Source organism: Periplaneta americana, chromosome 10, assembly GCF_040183065.1.
Source record: "Periplaneta americana isolate PAMFEO1 chromosome 10, P.americana_PAMFEO1_priV1, whole genome shotgun sequence".
Lineage (NCBI taxonomy): Eukaryota > Metazoa > Arthropoda > Insecta > Blattodea > Blattidae > Periplaneta > Periplaneta americana.
The window spans coordinates 10,296,610-10,316,046 of record NC_091126.1 but is presented as its reverse complement, the minus strand read 5'-3'; the positions used below and the strand labels follow the sequence as shown (position 1 = coordinate 10,316,046).

The 19,437-nt window shown below is 36.9% G+C and overlaps 1 protein-coding gene across 6 annotated transcripts in view; it reads left to right on the top strand.

Annotated features, from left to right (window-relative positions):
• Positions 1-19,437, top strand: part of LOC138707429 (Krueppel-like factor 2) — a 147,243-nt gene that overhangs the window by 56,748 nt on the left and 71,058 nt on the right. For 3 of the 6 annotated variants that reach the window (XM_069836841.1, XM_069836842.1, XM_069836839.1), the window contains exon 2: positions 7,542-7,665. The exons of the other annotated variants lie outside the window; for them this stretch is intronic. The gene's annotated coding sequence lies outside the window, so the exon portion shown is untranslated. The remainder of the gene's footprint in view (positions 1-7,541; positions 7,666-19,437) is intronic. 6 annotated transcript variants of the gene reach the window in all.

Genomic DNA, 19,437 nt, shown 5'->3' with positions numbered 1-19,437 from the left:
CTTATAAAGCCTCCACATAGGCCTACCCATACATTTTTACTGCTCAACAGTCTAAATGACACTTAGTCCTAGCATGAAGTTAATCCTAAGTACCAAAAATGGACAATATCCTGCCAGCAGTTCAAAAGACGTCGATATAAAGAGAGAGACGACATGCCAAAAAGGGGCTTTCTTCAGTATCTACAACGCTCGAAGCATGTAGGCCTATTTCCATGAAAATATCTAAATCGATATTTTCCAGCATCACAAGACTTTCTCTTTATCATTCGTGCCAAACATAATTTTACTGACAAAACGTCGTCGTCCAATGATTTTAAAACGATTTTAAAAAACTCTAAATCACGGTGATTTTGTTTAATTTTTACTAGCTTTTCATACAGGCCCTATAAAGCGGTTAAATACAGGGTGAACAGATTTTGAAAAAAAACAGGAAAATCTTATGCGATATTAAATTGCCAAATTAGACGTAGAAACTAATTTCAGTTTATTCCTACTTTAATTCCTACTATAAAGAAAATTAACTCACAACGACGGGAACAATTTTTAAAATGTTTAGGTCTACGATAGGAGGACTCAATCATTAGGACTACAGGGTGAACCTAGCTGCTTCTAGTTCCTTCACAACAGCGTCGACCTGGTTGGCGAGTTGGTATAGCGCTGGCCTTCTATGCCCAAGGTTGAGGGTTCGATCCCGGGCCAGGTCGATGGCATTTAGGTGTGCTTAAATGCGACAGGCTCATGTCAGTAGATTTACTAGCATGTAAAAGAACTCCTGCGGGACAAAATTCCGGCACATCCGGCGACGCTGATATAACCTCTGCAGTTGCGAGAGTCGTTAAATAAAACATAACATTAACATTCACAACAGCTTTTATTGCAAAACAGACCAGCACATTCACTAATATCTTCTTACATTTAATGCGACCGCACTAAAGATGTTTCTATTAAAATCTTCGTAACAATGGAAGAAGTTCAGTCAATCGAACAAAAGTACAGTTATGTGTAATGGTCTTGTAAGTACAAGTGCCTTCTTCTGCTGAAATCTTAATTCTTATTTCCCGTAATCGTTGGCTTGAAAAAGTCATTTCATTAGATGATGTAAAGTTGCGTTTCTACGCCTCTTTTTGTTGATGTGGTAATGGATGTCCACTCTCCGACCATGTGATTATTCAAAATGTCGAGATACAAAGTGAATACTGTACTTTATCTTTCCACTTTAATTTCGGAATGCATGGAAAATCCTGAAGTTCATAATTCATTGAACATTTTCTGTCTGGCTTATTAATGAAAATTCGCAATATTATTAGCCTATACTCACAAAAATATTCAATGAATAAGGAGCAGTCCACCGCTGTGGAGCAAGGTTAGCCTGCCTGAATGTGAAACGAGCGGGCCCGGGATTCAAATCCTGGTTAGGAAAAGTTATTTCGTTGAGGTTTTCCTGTTTTCCCTCAAACTACAGAGAGTAAATTCTGTGTAACTTTCGGTACTGGAACCTGGACTCATTTCGCTGGCATTTTCATATTATTCAGACGCTAGATAACCACAGCAGTTGATAAAACGTCATAAAATAAACCACAAAATATAATAAGAAGCACATGCTACCAAGACAAAGCATAAAATAACCAAATCGGAAACTACCTGCTCGTAAATTTCATTGGCTACATTCTCATCACTACGATTGCCGGAAATAGGAGAGACAATACATTTAAGTTGGAAAGTAATTAACTTAACTAAATCTTGCCCTCATCAATCAAAAAGTCGTTCACTTTTTGCAGAAAGTTAGTAGCCTATCCGTGTGAATTCGGCGCAAATCCAACCACTCTCATATTGAGCGACTTATCGATTTAAAAAAAGGGACATTTTTGCGTCCCGATAATTTTTTTGGGATAGTCTACTGGGACAAATAATCCAAACTGAGGCTACCTCTGTAAAACCGGGAAGTCTGGTCAGCTTGTTTCAAAGAAACCTGCGGGATGTTCTGGATTCCTGAATAATTGTAGTCATCAATACCAAAAGGAATAAGAAAAAAAACTATCTATTTAAGATTACGTCTCAATCAGAATTCGTAGAGCGTAATACAGAATGATAACCGGCCAGGTATTAGAAAGATGCAGACGTGTTGAGATTCCCAATGCATTGTTCTATATTCTCGTTTTAAACAAATATCCTCAAACTCGTAAAACTCTAGTGGCATTTATATCGTGCTCTACGGATTTTGGTCTACCAGAACGTTTTTTATCTGTGACAGAACCGGTCTTTTAAAATTTTCCAACAAGATTCTGGAATGAAGACAGATTGCAGGACCCACACCTCAATCCATGTAGAGTCCTAAATCTTCTCGGGGCGTTGGCAAATATCGTTAAAAAACAATTCACGTTTGTGGACACAAAAAATAGTATCTCTAGAAATAATCTGCAAAAAATTAGAAGAATAATCTGCACAGTATAGTTTCATTAGTTTTTACTATTTGCAATAAGCCGTACCCAACCAAATGATTGCAAACCGTTTAAGAATCGTGTCCCATTTTATTCTGAATTCAATGGAGATTCAATTTTTTACAAATCTTATATTTACTTCAACCTTTGAGAAAATATTGTGATTCTATAAAAATAGATTTAAAGATAATCTTCATCTTACGATGTTGGATGACGTATATACGTCCGTTAATGTGACATATTAATGAATTTAAATACTTTATAGTCACAATCATGCCATGGTATGAAAGTAAAATTTCACAAGATTTTCCTGGAAATAGAAATTTTGAGTGTTGAGTGTTCCCCATACCCAAAAATTATGCCTAGTTTAGAACATGCCCCTGTATTCCGTACATTCAAAAATATTTCTCCCAAATTATTGGGCGCAATTTCTTTTATATTCATTATCTACGAATCACCATATCTCGGAATGATGCACATGATAACTATATCTATGAAAGATAAATAGACCACGATTTCAATCCAGAAAAAATATGCCGCTATCTCGAAATGGTTAATAATAATAATAATAATAATAATAATAATAATAATAATAATAATAATAACAATAGTTTTTATCTGACTTTCAAGGTGCTAAATTATAAATTCTAATTTGCTAAAATCTGCCATCTCTCCTAATAATACTGGCAACAACAGCGGAGTTTTGATGAAAGTATAAAAATATTAATGTTTGATGCTTCATTTTCAAAGTTGTGGCATTGGAAACAAGGCAATTTTGACTAAAAATAAAAACCAAATGCCTGTTTATTTAGCAAATTATTTATAAAGACTCAATCTTAATTAAATTAGTGTTCAACAAGATTAAATAATCTCAGCTAAGTTGTGTGAAGACAGTACACTTAGTCAAAATGAGAGTGGCCGGTCTCTTGAGGAGCGAAACTTTTTTAAGTCCCTTCGGGTGAGCGCGCAGTTCACTACCGTAAACCTTCGTGCGCCGCTTTAGTTAACTCTATAATATAAGGCGCTGATTTGCGCTACCTCCACAGCATGCTTCGAATCTCCGTAGTGAATTTTTTGTTTTGTCTTTCTTTTATTATTTTACAACTCCTTTTAATCAAATAATTTTGCTTATGTTAATTCATGTTACTTACAGACAATTACAAAATTGGTGAAAATTGTAGTTATAATTCCAGGAAATCAGGATATATTTTGTCATCAGAATTATGGTTTTTATTCTTGTTTACAATTACTACATTTAGGGTGGAATTCATAGTCGTCACTTATAAAATGAGTGAACCCTTAAGTAATAAGTGTTTGCTTATAATAAGGGAACCCTTAAGTCAATTCCGAATTCATAGACAACACTTATTTTCACGTAATGAGTGCTCACTTACAGCTGCCGGACATAACGTCATAACAAAAGCTGACTCTCATTGAACTAATCGAAAGCAGCTCTACATGTGGAGTTGCTATAACAACGAGTTATCAATATTATTGTACTGAATAAGTTATATATAGCAATAGTTTCATGATATGTTAAATTCTAGTTGCATGTTAGTTATAGTTGTAATCAGATATCCTACTAATTGGAACACATGTTCTGTAGTAGTGAATTTCTTAAATAAATAAATTAAGCCTATTAGGCCTACTATATAATACTGTATATTGAATTTATTAATATAATGTTATATTAACTCTGCAATTTGCCAATTATAGCTACATTTTACATTTTTGGCTACGATATCTAAACTTAACTCTTTCAATTTATTTTCATTTGGTATTTTTCATTTATATCTAGATCTGTGTTTTTATTTAGGTAGTATTTATTTGGTTTTTTTTAATTTTAATTTGTAATTACACTTGTATCTGTTTTATCTCTTTTTTCATGTTACATGTAATTCTATGTTTTTTAAACAAATATCTGTACTGTCTATTGTAATTGGGGCTTTGCCCTGTTATAGACATAAATAAATAAATAAATAAATAAATAAATAAATAAATAAATAAATAAATAAATAAATAAATAAATAAATAAATAAATAAATAAATAACGATCAATTTGGCTAGAGCAACAACTTCGAATTGACCTGAAAACGATATCGCTTCTTAAATTCCAGTTCACTAAACATTTCCAGAGGATTCTCCATGTCTCTAATATACCTTTTTGGGACACGTATATTTTTCTCATTTTGTTCAACAAACTCCACAAAATCCTCAAAATCATTCTCAGTATCCATTTTGAAAATGAGTGGTCACTTAAGGGTACAGATCAGCTCACTTAAGTAATCACTCAATATGTCAATGAGGGACAACTATGAATTAGAAATGAGTATAAGTAACCACTTAAGGGTTCACTCATTTATAAGTGACGACTATGAATTCCGCCCTTAGGCCCTGCACGGATTTAGATTATTATAATAATCATATTCCCTGTAGCACAACTTCCAAATTAATTATTGTCAATGATTTAACCGTCAATATATTATTTACTGAATGTTCCTTAGGTAAGAATGTGAAAGCAGCAGGGATTAATCAAATAATTAACACAGCATTTTAATATGATATCCCCTAGTTGTCGTCTTTAGTGTTACTTCCATCTAGCGTCAAATGTTCATGTTAACACGAAAAAAAATAATAAAGCGAAAAGTATTGTAAGGATGAAAAAATGACTAAAACCTGTTATAGTTTCGCTGATGCATTTAAAAGGCAACAAAAAAAGCTTAGTACTCCACGAAGATTTCAACTCGCAACTTCACGAACTGTTAGCTATCAGCTGTCGCTCTACAACCTACACTAAGTGTTTTATTGCTGTCAGAATGGCATTGTAACGAGCAATGGTCATACTCCACTTGAGAACCTGTTATACAGCATATGGTGTTTGTGTTACAATATTCACTGCTTAAACAATCTGAATGATCTGTCTGTTTTAAATCTCGTATATGAATTATTTTGTTCCCCACTATAACTACTAGAAGAATTTACGCAATCTTTTGAACAAAGCCTGGCTGTCCCGAGCGCGCACGGAAATACCCGATTCGAACTTAGTCTCTCAGACGCCGGCCACTTTCATTTTGACGAAGTGTACATACATCATTTCGATTTCAATTCTCCCTAGTGTAGCGAAAAGGATTACACTGTACAGGGACATTTACTTGTTTGGATACATACACATGCAGATATTGACTTATTGGGTTAACAATTTCTCTCTCGCCTGGAAAGCGTCAAAAATGGCTATTGGCATACGGACTCCCAAATTCTGGTTATGGAGAGGTACCGTTATAGGCAAATTGTTAATGTCCAAATATATGTGGAAGTGATTTTTGCGTCCTTATTTTTAGTGAGTTAACTAAAAGGGAAAGTATTTCTGCCTTTTTCAACAGATTCTGCGATAGTACACACAACGACTATTCTATGAAAGCACTTCAGTGTTCGAGAATACAATTAATCGTAGGAATGTGTGTCTCCACCGATATAGTCTATAGTAACTTTTAGCTCAGCGGAACTCTAAACGGAAAAGTGTTTAAATATGATCCACACACGCCGAAAAAACTGAAAAACAGCATCTGGAGAATCTCAGAGAGAACTATAGCAAATGTCGCGTCACTTTTCAAGCAGATGAGAAATACAGGGACATAATTTTATTTCTACTTCAATTTTTATTATACCTGAGTTTTTGAATGTATTTCACTCCCACCCATTCTACTAATGATGTTCAACTGTCCCCCATACAGATCCAAGACCGCATATACAGTCATAGTAGCCTTACGGTCATAGTAAACAGTACGTTCCAAAAATATATTTGCGCTTTCTAGTGAAGAAAGAGCTTTCAATATTGCATCATTTTCCATTTGCCTACTTCGCATCCCAGTTTCCCCCACCTGCTTCTATTCGCCTCTCTGTAAATGCTAGTGGCTGGGCTGTCTTAGCTCTTTTCTGAGAACATTAATTTCTGTTAGGAATTGGACGTCTACGTAATATTATACCCGTACAATTGTTTAAAATAACTTAAAGGAAAGGGCCTCGTTAAATAATGAACTGTCACGTGATTTCCCCCCTTTCTACGACGCTGCGACGTAACCACTTGGACGGACAGCAGATAGTATGTCTGAGTAATTTTATCTTTTCGGATCGGGCAGAAATGAAGATTGAATTTACAGTATGTAAGGTCTCTTTTATAGAGTAGGTAGAGAATTATTTCAACATGAGTTACTGATACGAAGTACGAACCCGGTAATTGGAATTACGTACAATAGTCTATAGTGTGATAATATGCACATTATAATTGAAGCATGTATCTAAATGAACGGCCACCATTTTCAAAAATGTTTTTAAATATCCATATTATGATTATTCTTCAATTTAACTTCATTCTCTACATTGTACGCTAATGTGCTGTAGACAGTATAATGTACACTGCATAGTGAATACGTCCGCATGGAAAGCTCAGTTCGTGAGTAAAAACACTCATTGTTAATACTGTACTGTATTTTGATTAAACAAAAACTCAATGAAAATTATCAAACTCAAACTCTCGATATTTCCTAGTTTACGTAAATGGATGAACTACTTTTCTTCCCTCCTATACCTAGTAAAGTGATTTGTTTGTATATTACGCCAGTATCATCGAACTCCAGTCGTGGAATGGGGTAGGCCTATCAAACGGTATTTCCGGTTCTTAATCGTTGATCCAAAGGTATAGCCAGGTTAATATCAGAAATGCTAGTAAAAATGAAATGATGTCCCTGTACATTGGAACAAGAATGCATGCAGTTTAAGTATCTCCTTTCTTAGTTTTGGTTGGTTAATAACGTTTTAACCGGTTATTTTTAAGAATACTTTACATTTATAATTTTCGGTTTGTCGATTCACCGATTCTGCATTTTCTTCATAACCAGAGTGTGGGAGCACGCCTGTCGATAGCCGAGTTGCCGATTTGCGGTCGAGAGATAATATGCTCACAGGGCACTTAGATACACACTTACATATTAAACAAATATTTAAGTACTTATATTTTTAATGAGGTATTTATAAACTTACATTTTATATATTCTTTATTTACTTGAATATTGGGCATTTTAAGTTCTCGCCTTTATTTTCCCTTAGGCAATTTCATGTTCACACAAGACAGCACAGTAGACTCCACAGCACCTCATAGTGTTAACGGACAAACATTCAACTTGTAGGTGGCATTTCAACCCACGACCGTTGCTTCCAAGTAGGGTTAAAGGTATGTATTAGTCATAAACAGAATTTATTCACAAAATTAATTTAATCGTTTTAGCATAACAGTCGTTGAACCATTAAATAGTTATAAGCCCCGAAGCACTGAGTCGTGACTAGAGGAATGGCTCTCACCGAGCAGGACCGGAAGTTCCTGTGAGAATTCTGGTGGACGTTACGACTGGGAGACAGGTTTCCTTCGAACAGTTTCGTTTCCCCAGCCTATCGTATTCCATCGTAATTTTATTGCTATCACATTATAAAAACTCCAAATACTCGTTATAAAAGCCTAAAATTCCGAAACCTAATCACCACCATCATCACCTTCAGTCGACCTGGTTGGCGCAGTTGGTATAGCGCTGGCCTTCTATGCCCGAGGTTGCGGGTTCGATCCCGAGTCAGGTCGATGGCATTTAACTGTGCTTAAATGCGACAGGCTCATGTCAGTAGATTTACTGGCATGTAAAAGAACTCCTGCGGGATAAAATTCGGCACACCGGCGACGCTGATATAACCTCGACAGTTGCAAGCGTCGTTAAATAAAACAAACATTTAACATTTCATCACCTTCAGCAGCAAGCTCCAAAAAATCGATTAAACCACAAATAGCGCAAAATTATTAGAATTATGATTGTAAACTTCCCTTTGAAGTTTCATACTTCATCATACTATTTTCACCTCATCATAAGGAGTGATTTTGAAGAGGGAGAAAAATTAGATTTAGAGACGTTTATTCACAAAGACGCTACCGACACACCCGAATCGTGGTATGCAGTCTCGATGGGTGCAGCCATTTCTCATCATTTTGTTTGCATTCGGCACTTACAAGTCTCTTTATTCGACGAGCACAGCCGTGGTTATTATTCGAATGACAGTCCTTCGAAATTCTTAAGCTTAGTTTACACTGGCAGAGTAATCTGAATAGGAACTATAACTGAATAACGCGCCTTGCTGTTTATTGTATTCTACCATTTCTGCCAGAGTAACCGTTCACACGGAATTTGCTGGGTAACTTTCGGTGCTGGACCCCGGACTCATTTCACCGGCATTATTAGCTTCATTTCATTCTGACGCTAAATAACCTAGATGTTGATACAGCGTCCTAAAATAACCCAATAAAATAAAAAAATAAACACACGTAATTTGGGAAGTCCGCAACCTGCGCAGTCTGGGCCAATAGGGTCTCTCGACTCATTAAAATCAGGCACATCCAAGTCATTTCTTCCTTTTATCATGGATTTTTATATACATTCCACAATGGGAAATAATTACATCAAGAATTGTCTGAAATTTTTGGATCTTTGTAACAAAACACACCCGTTTTCTGGAGCAATTATAAAACCATACTCCAGAACACAGTACATCAACACCATCGTCAGCTGCGAAAAAATGTTTTTTGGTAGGTTATTTTACGACGCTTTATCAACGTCTTAGGTTATTTAGCGTTTGACTGAGATGAAGATGATAATGCTAGTGAAATAAGTGCGGGGTCCAGCACCGAAAGTTACCCAACATTTGCTCATATTGGGTTGAGGGAAAACCCCGGAAAAAACCTCAACCGGGTGACTTTCTCCGGCCGGGAATCGAACCCGGACCACCTGGTTTCGCGGCCAGACGTACTAACCGTTACTTCACAGGTGTGGACCGAAAAATCTTAAGAACTTTATTAAGAGAAGGTGGATGAAGCTTTAGAAATCTGATTAGGTAGAAAATGAAGTGCAAGAAATACAATAAATGAAAGAATCACTAACTGGGCATCTGGGTTTCTTTTGAGATAAATATAGCTATCTGTTGCGCCGAGTGTACAGCGGAATCTGGTTCCTGTATTAAGTCTTGAAGCAGACGTGTTTCAAAGTCCGTAGCCAATTAAAAAATCCGGTAATGAGCGTAGAATTTTTTCCTTCCCATGTCTTCTTTTTTCCACAAAATCGTGAAACTACATGACCTTATGTTATGAAAATTATTTCAATAAACTTCTGTAGCTTTTTCATTTTTATTTTATGGGTTATTTTACGACGCTGTATCAAAATGTAGGTTATTTAGCGTCTGAATGAAATGAAGGTGATAATGCCGGTGAAATGAGTCCGGGGTCCAGCACCGAAAGTTACCCAGCATTTGCTCGTATTGAGTTGTGGGAAAACCCCGGAAAAAACCTCAACCAGGTAACTTGCCCGACCGGGATTCGAACCCGGGCCACCTGGTTTCGCGGCCAGGCGCGCTGACCGTTACTCCACAGGTGTGGACCTTCTGCAGGTTGTTAGAATTATTTTGTCAAGTCTTGTTCAAACAACTTACCCCAGAGTAGCCAATCAACTCTTTTACTGGTAACAATGGAGTGGGTGCTGCATCCTCAATTCTTTGCGTGGTTTATACAACTAATCAAAGTATTTTGCGAACATAGACTATTACTTTCCAAACCGTATATTTAAGGAGACTAACACCAATTTCCCCTCTTCGCACCAGCTATTTTCAACTTTATTCTACCAATCTACACCATCCTTCATTTTTAAATGACTACAATATTGTAATAAAATTAATTCCTCCAAATCACCTTAAATGGTTCTCTTTCTTTTCCTTATATTTTTCTGTGGCGCGTTAAGTATACCTCTTCATAGAACATCTCGTTATTCTTCATCTTTTAGACTATCCACCTCGCGACAATGGAATTCCCTGTCACAAAGTATTAGGGGCTGCAAGACAATAAAAACTTTAAAAAACAGCTTAAAAGATAACCTTCTTAGCATTTCACTCCAATCATACTGACTTAAAATATCACTGTCTACATTGTTACTCCTTCCTTTAGACATGCATCCTGATAGTGCTGTATTTTCAAAATTGTCTCATAATAATCTCTTTCTATTATCTAACATTATTTGAAATATATTAACATTCTATGTGTTTTAGCTTAATTCTGCTACATAGTTTGTATTTCAGTGTTTAATTAATAGTCCATACTATTTTCTTGTTGAATTCGTAAATTATAACTCTTATATACATGTAGCTCTTATCTAAATCAAATTGTTGAATTCTTTGTAAGTTCATACATATGTATGTATACTTTTTGCTGGTTGAGTGGAAGAGAAGGCCTTACGGCCTTAACTCTGCCAGCTAAAATAAATTATTATTATTATTATTATTATTATTATTATTATTCTATCACCACGGCATGGCGCGTCCTCAGGTTGCGGATAGAGGAAACGGCCTCCAGATATGGAGGGTAGCTGCGAATATATTGAATAAGCAGTCGTGGACAGCCGATAAGGGTGGTCCTCTAGCTTGGGGGTTGGGCGAAGGGCTAACAACCCATCACCGTAAAAAAACAGCTTGTTACGAATCCCTACAATAAGCCTCGGAATAGGACTGATTCTCTGGCACGACCACAGCAAAGGAATAAGGTTTTGAGATTTGGATTTATCCTTCGAAGAGGTGGAAAAATTCAAATATCTTGGAGCAACAGTAATAGATATAAATTACACTCGGGAGGAAATTAAACGCAGAATAAATAAGGGAAATGCGTGTTATTATTCGGTTGAGAAGCTCTTATCATCCAGTCTGCTGTCCAAAAATCTGAAAGTTAGAATTTATAAAACAGTTATATTACCGGTTGTTCTCTATGGTTGTGAAACTAGGACTCTCACTCTGAGAGAGGAATATAGGTTAAGGGTGTTTGAGAATAAGGTGCTTAGGAAAATATTTGGGGCTAAGCGGGATGAAGTTACAGGAGAATGGAGAAAGTTACACAACACAGAACTGCACGCATTATATTCTTCACCTAACATAATTAGGAACTTAAAATCCAGACGTTTGAGATGGGTAGGGCATGTAGCACGTATGGGCGAATCCAGAAATGCATATAGAGTGTTAATTGGGAGACCGGAGGGAAAAAGACCTTTAGGGAGGCCGAAACGTAGGTGGGAGGATAATATTAAAATATATTTGAGGGAGGTGGGATATGATGATAGAGACTGGATTAATCTTGCACAGGATAGGGACCGATGGCGGGCTTATGTGAGGCCGGCAATGAACCTTCGGGTTCCTTAAAAGCCATTTGTAAGTAAGTAAGTAAGTAAGTATTATTATTATTATTATTATTATTATTATTATTATTATTATTATTATTATTATTATTATATTTTTTGCGAAAATCAGAAATCTAGAAACTCCTTAGGAACATAATAACGCCATGTTACCAAGGCTAATCTCCGTAAACTGCTGAAGTTTTAAAAATCCTTTTGGCAAGTGTTGTTAAAACGGCCGTTAAAATGCGAGATGCACGATGTAACGCGATCCAGTTCGTCGGACTGCAGTCGCCGCTATGGGAGGCAGCTCCATGAATGAACCCTGCCTACAGCGATGGAAACCTGTTGGTGTCAAACAGGCTCTGTTTATTGGAGACCTCGGTCGCGTGCTGGAGAAGAACAAAAAGTAATGGCCCAAATCAAGGACATATAATACTAGAAATATACTGTGGACGTTTTAAACTGCAGTAAAATACGAGTGTCCGGCCAGACACGTCTTCATTACGCACGGACCCACACGCGCACTGCCCATCGCGCATCGGGCTCTGCGCTGCGACATCCAGCAGAAATGCCAGGGCCGGCGCCGAGACGGCTAAGCTGGGGCGAACACGACTTGCGACCTGAGCCACGGCCTCGCCTTGTTAGGACAGCGTAACAACGAATTCAAGAACTCCACTGTGCTTACGTGATATTTCAAATTATCCAAGCTACATTTCTGGTCGAGTCTCTCCTCAGTCTCTCTCGGTATAAGCACTCAGCCATTCCGGGAAAACTGGAAATTCCAATGAAAAAGTTTTTTCAGAAATATTCGTTTAATATTAGTGTAATACAGGGAAATCATTTTATTTTTACTTCCATTTTTATTGTACCTGAGTTTTTTAATGTACTTCACTCCCACCCCTTCTACTAATAAAGCTCAACCGTCCTCCACACAGATCCAAGACCGCATATACAGTCATAGTAGCCTTACGGTCATAGTAAACAGTACGTTCCAAAAATATGTTCGCGTTTTCCAGTGACGAAAGAGCTTTCAATATTGAATCATTTTGGCACAGGTACTGTCGTCCATTTGCCTACGTCCATTTGCCCCATCAGCATTTATTCGCCAGCTAGTGGCTGGGCTGTCTTAGCTCTTTCCTGAGAACATTAATTTCTGTTAGGAATTGGACGTCTACGTAATATTATACAACTGTTTAAAATAACTTATCTAAAAGGGCTACGTTAAGTAATTAACTGTCAGGTGATTCCCTCCCTTTCTACGACCCTACGACATAACCACTTGGATCGACCGTAGATAGCATGTCTGAGTAATTTTATCTTTTCGGATCGGGTAGAAGTGAAGATTGAATTTACAGTACGTAAGGTACTCTTTTATAGAGTAGGTATAGAATTATTTCAACATGCGTTACTCGTACGAAGGACGAAACTGGTAATTGGGATTACGTACAATAGTCTATAGTGCGATAATATACACATTAGAACTGAAGCCTGTATCGAAATAAACGGCCACCATTTTAAAAAATGTTTTTAAATATCCATATCATGATTATTTTTCAATTTAACTTCATTCCCTATATTGTACGCTAATGTGCTGTAGACAGTATAATATACACTGCATAATGAATACGTCCACATGGAAAGCTCAGTTCGTGAGTAAAAACACTCATTGTTAATAGTGTACTGTATTTTGATTAAACAAAAACCTAATGAAAATGATGAAACTCAAAATTGCCATATTTCCTAGTTTACGTAAATGGATGAACTGCTTTTCTTCCTTCCTATACCTAGTAAAATGATTTGTTTGTATATTACGCCAGTATCATCGAATTCCAGTCGTGGAAGGGTGTAGCAAACGGCGTTGATCCAGAGGTATAGGCAAGTTAAAATTAAAAATGCCAGTAAAAATAAAATGATGTCCCTGTACATAGATAAGGCTCTAAATTTAAACATTATAATGCTTTATTTTCAAAAGCAAAATATTTTACAAGTGTTATGTGCATTGAATCTAAGCGGTTTTGCCTAGGTAATATTTACTTTTTGTCTCCCTAAATTTGGAGCACTTACTCATAGAGATCAGCTGTTAATGTATGTTTTTCAAGGAGCTATTTTTGAATAAATAATTTAAGAGCCGGCACTGTTAATTGCAGAGCTCCAGGATCAAGGAACTTTTTACTCTGTACTACTGTATATTCTTTCTGTCATTTATTTTAAGTAGTTTGGGTCAATAAAAATTAGCAATCTTACAGTTCAAGTGAATATTTTGACCTAGAAATAGCACAGTTGTTTTGAAACTGTAAAAATGAAGGAGATTAATTCATCTGTAACATCCGTGATAAAATGTGTGTAACATCCGTGACAAGGAAGAAACAGCTATAAAATATTTACCGATTATTATGTCTTTGTGAACTAACTGAATGCCATGAGATTTGCATAGCTTTCACATGGACACTATACGAATAAATCTTTTTCCTTGAGGCAGAGACCTGTGTTTTACAATTTTTGTTAATAAGGTGTGAAATGAGTTCACAAATCTTGTATCATCCGTGACGAAAACATTTCTTTATTTTCTGCAATAATAATTAATTTTATTCAAACACCTTTTTTTGTCTGAAAAACTTAACCGTAATTTCAAGTTACAAAAGACAATTTTTGTCGAAAACCGTCCTTCTGGGAACAAAATATTATTAGACTTTCTTGTTTGTCATAATTCGAGATATCATATCCCAGAAGGCTTGTAAAAGTTTACCTTCCACTCTGTATTACATTAACTATGAAACTACTGGGGACGAAAAAAACGTTAAATATATGGTAATATAAATGTGAATAATGGAGAAACTACAGCCTAGTTTATATCAGATACTTTTAACTGTTTTTTGTAACAATATCTTAGCACAGAGAAGTAAATTATAAACTTTAGATCTCAGTGCTTGGGCAAAACAGTAGCCGCAAGACAAGTGTAGTAAAACCTATAATGCAGCCAGCACTAGGTTCTCAGTGAAATTCAATATGGCAGGATGATTCACGGAAGAGTCATAATTGTGTGCGAAGGAAATTATATTAATGTTGTTACGGTTAAACTAAGTGCATTATAAATAGTTGAGCTATACAGGGTAGAAGTAATATGACCAGACAGCGGATTTTCGGTCCCGATACTGAACGTTAGGTGTACGTCAGTAGCAGAGAGATCATTGAACACATTCTGTTTAGCGACCGAAAATTCTGTCTGAATGTAACTGTGCAGATTTTAACAGTTTATTCCTTGGATAGAGTACAAAAAAAAATCTAATATCATATTAGACCCAAATGAATGCCTTTTCCCAAAAAATAAAATAATTTTCTCCTAAATGTTAACGTCCCGCGCCGTGGCGTCGTGGTCTAAGTCTAAGGCATCCTGCCTAGGACTCGCGTTACGGATTGCGCGCTGGTTCGAGTCCTCATGGGGGAGGAAATTTTCTCATAAAATTTCGCCCAGAGTATGGGACCGGTGTCCACTCAGCATCGTGACGCACTTAGAGAGCTACGATAAGCAGCGAAATCCAACTATAACGGCTGAGGGATCATTGTGCTAATCACACGATACCTCCGTTCTGGTTGAATGATCGTCCACCTATGCTTCGGCATGTGGACGTGAGGCCAGCAGCAGACTGGTCGGTTATGGTCCTTCATGGGTTGTCTTGCCTCGGATTATTATTCTGAATGTTAACTCTGCTATCCGTAAGATTCTGATTTTTGTTCATATTACAAGACAAATTAATAAGGAATTATTTATCCCTTTGCAGCAGTACAGTATTACATTTAGGATGCTATTCATATACATTTCACTAGCCCGCGCTACGAGCGTGCTAAACTAGCCCTGGCTATCGAATGGTTACTTGTACAGGATTCGTATTACAGTATATTATATCGCTAACACTGGTTTATGAATACGAAAAACGTTAGTTCGCTGATCGTCCACCGGAAGCCCGCGCTAAGAATGTCCATGAATACGACCCTTAGGGCCGTATTCATAGACATTCTTAGCGCGGGCTTTCGGTGGATTATCAGCGAACTAAGGTTTTTCGTATTCATAAACCAGTGTCAGCGATATGGTATGAATGAATCCTGTTTAGCACTCTCGTAGCCCGGGCTAGCGAAATGTCTATGAATAGCACCCTTAGTGACTCCCTCTGGTTCACCTTTACCGGCAGGGTTGGTTGACGTAGGTTTGCTGCTATCACTGTAGAACGGCTGAAGGTATGAAGTGCCGACCACTATGCCATGAAGGCACTTGTGGGCATGGAGGTAGAGGTCCATGCTTTCTTGACCTCGACGCTCTGACCACCTTTTACCTTCGGGAAAGACCCGGTACTCAATTTTATAGGAGGCTGAGTGAACCTTGGGGCAGATTTGGAAGTTTTTGTATAAAATGGACTGTTTTCTTGCAAATTAAATAAAAAGATTAACACGTATCGTTATTTCCTCCCATTAGTCCACCGCTGTTAACTAAAACTAGCTGGCCCGGATTCAAAACATGGTTGGAACAAGTTTCCTGGTAGAGCTTTTTTTCGGGATTTTCCCTCAACCCATTAAGAGCAAATGCTGGGCAACTTTCAGCGCTGGACCATGGACTCATTTCGCTAGCATTATCCCCTTCACTTCAGTCAGACGCTATATAAACATAACATTTGATAAATCTTCGTAAAATACACCAATTAAAAAAATTATTTCCATTAGGAAGTCCTGCAACCTACAGCGGTGATCAAGTGACGAAACGCTGCTAATCAGCCTGATTGCATCTGTGTACTCCTGCGAGAGCGCTGTTGCCAAGCTACGCAAACAAACAATGCACTTAATTACAAAACGCATAATAGATATTTTTAATTATTTTAATATATTCTATTGCCTCCTTCAATCTGTACAGTTAATCACTTCCACTCTGTAGCGTCATACAGGAACTTATTGTTTCGAATCCATTAACGCGACTTTGTGCTTTTTAAGAGCAAGTCAAATCGGTATTTCTTGCCTTGTTCAAACTCTCCCCCCTGTTAATGCTTCTGGACAAACATAAATTTCAGTGACCTCTCTAATTAGGAATACCAAACAGTCTGATTTACTGGCTAAAACACAAGACCAATCAAACAAAATTCGGCGTTTCCGATTGATGCAGTGTTCCGCCATGACAGATTTATCCGCTTGATGTAACTTCATGTATCGTGCGTGTTTCTTTCCTATGTGTTTCAATTACACGACCTGTTTAGCCAATAGACACTTTCTCACATTCGAATTGAGTTTTATATATTCCTGGAGTTTTGAGTCATATATTGCTTTTCAGGTGTTTCAGAAAACTATTAATTTTCTTTGGCAGTACATAAATATTGTTTTTTATCTTAGACTGTTTCACATATAAAGAGCTAAGAATTTTATACCACTTGCTGGGTTCACTACAAATTACTAAATTCACGCGACTCAATCATTTATAAGTCACCAACGAGAACATGCTCTTTTTAGCATATTTTATCTAGAGACGAAGATTCAATCTTCAAAACTTTGTGAGTTCATGCATACTTCAACAGGTTTCTCACACATTTACAACTTTGAAATAAACAGTTCTCATTTAGTAGTAGCATTATTATTATTATTATTATTATTATTATTATTATTATTATTATTATTATTATTATTGTTATTATTAATTTATGGCCCAGACTTATATAACGTAAAATATAAAAAATTTGGGTGTTATGTAATTTTATTTTTATTTTAGTAGGTTATTTTACGACGCTTTATCAACATCTGAGGTTATTTAGCGTCTGAATGAGATGAAGGCGATAATGCCGGTGAAATGAGTCCGGGGTACAACACCGAAAGTTACCCAGAATTTGCTCACATTGGGTTGAGGGAAAACCCCGGAAAAAACCTCAACCACGTAACTTGCCCCGACCGGGAATCGAACCCGGGCCACCTGGTTTCGCTGCCAGACGCGCTGACCGTTACTCCACAGGTGTGGACTATGTAATTTTAAAAATTTAAAAATATATATCACATAATCCTTTTTTATGTGCTCCGTTCTCAGTTGCCATGGACTTGAGTTTGGTAGGTGATCAAACTCGGCCGATGTTTATGGAATTTGAAGGCAATAATACTGTATCCCTTGGATGGCTGCCGTCGGGTCGGAAGTTAAGTGTTGTGTCTCGTGTTTTAGATTTACATCGAATAAAATAACTCTGTCCCTGAATTTTTAAGTAGGTTATTTTACGACGCTTTATCAACTTCTTCGGTTACTCTGTCCCTGAAGACTGCAAGCAAAATTTGTCAGAAATTTCCCGTTCACGTTGAATTTCTTTGCTAAATAATCTGCAACGTCCTCAAATAAACAGTTCCTCCTACCACTACATTTAATTTATCCTGTTATTATTGTATGTCACAGCTTACATATTTACACTCCGATTGTGAGTCAAATCATAACTCCTATCACCTAACAGAGTATTGTAAAGTATAGTACCGAGGATGCAGCAGGATGTAGTACCGTCTTTGGGATCGATGGCATCGATATGCAGAAGCTTTAGAACTCTCGAGGGACGAAGAGGCGTTTATCGCTGACTCCGTTGTACCGTGTGTTGTGTAACGCTATCTTCAGTTGTCAATATAGGATGCAGCAGGGATGTAGTACCGTGACTTACAGACAGATGGCATCGATCTGAGGACGCTACTGAAGTCCTAGAGGGACAAAAGCGTGAGCTTCGTCGGACTAAGTTGTAGCAGAATCGATGGATGGTACCAAACAGTGTATCACCATATTTACAGGAATGCGGTCCTAAGGACTTCAACAATCATCCCACAGAAAAGGATTTGGCACAATAAGCCTCAGGCTGCAATGCTAACCCTCGGACTCTCCTCAGTAAGATAAAACCGCTTTTGTTTCAAAATATATTCCTGGGCATAAGCGTGAACAATTTTGTCATTACATAAATATGTAAAACATTAGTTTTCGATCGTTCCAGCTGATGTACAACCACTTAATTTGTAGAACGTTTCACAGTTGTCTGAAAAAATTGGAATTCTATGAACAAATATTACCGGTCCTTGGCACCTGTTTCTAATGACGTGGGAAGAAGGCAGGTGTCGTGATGTTACGTCCTTCACAATGTCTTCCCACTCCTTCCATTATGTTTACCATATAAAGCTCTTTCCCTTTATTTGTGGGTCACTGCAAAGCATATTGCAACTTTTTACAAATATCTGATTTTTCAAATGACGAGGAAAATAGTAGATTATTTGTGAGAATTATGCATTTTTCCCCTCTTTCTTCCTAATCCTACAACCTAAGATAACAATACTTATTCTTCTCACCTTTCACTACAGGACAGCCACCTATATCTCATCTGGCCGCGTGTGCTTCCATCTACTGAGAAGGAAGTATCATTAGTCACCCACTCAAATGTGAACACACCTGAAACAAGAAAATGCAAATATTTTAATTTCATTTTAAACCAAAAGCAGAATTTAATAATTACTCATTTAAATGTCGACATAGGAATATTAGGATTTATTAAAATATTCTGTACGTACAAACATTCTTTCACCTGCAAAATTAACGACTTCAAGAGATAAAAATTTGTGAATGAATTCAGATATGTAACTTTTTGAGATTATAAATAACATCTTTCGGGTATAACCCGAAATATGGCAATTTTCTTCTTAATCGAATTCATGATTAATGATTTCATTTATGTCCTTTGAATTGTATATGAATACAATTACCTGCAGATATAAATAACATT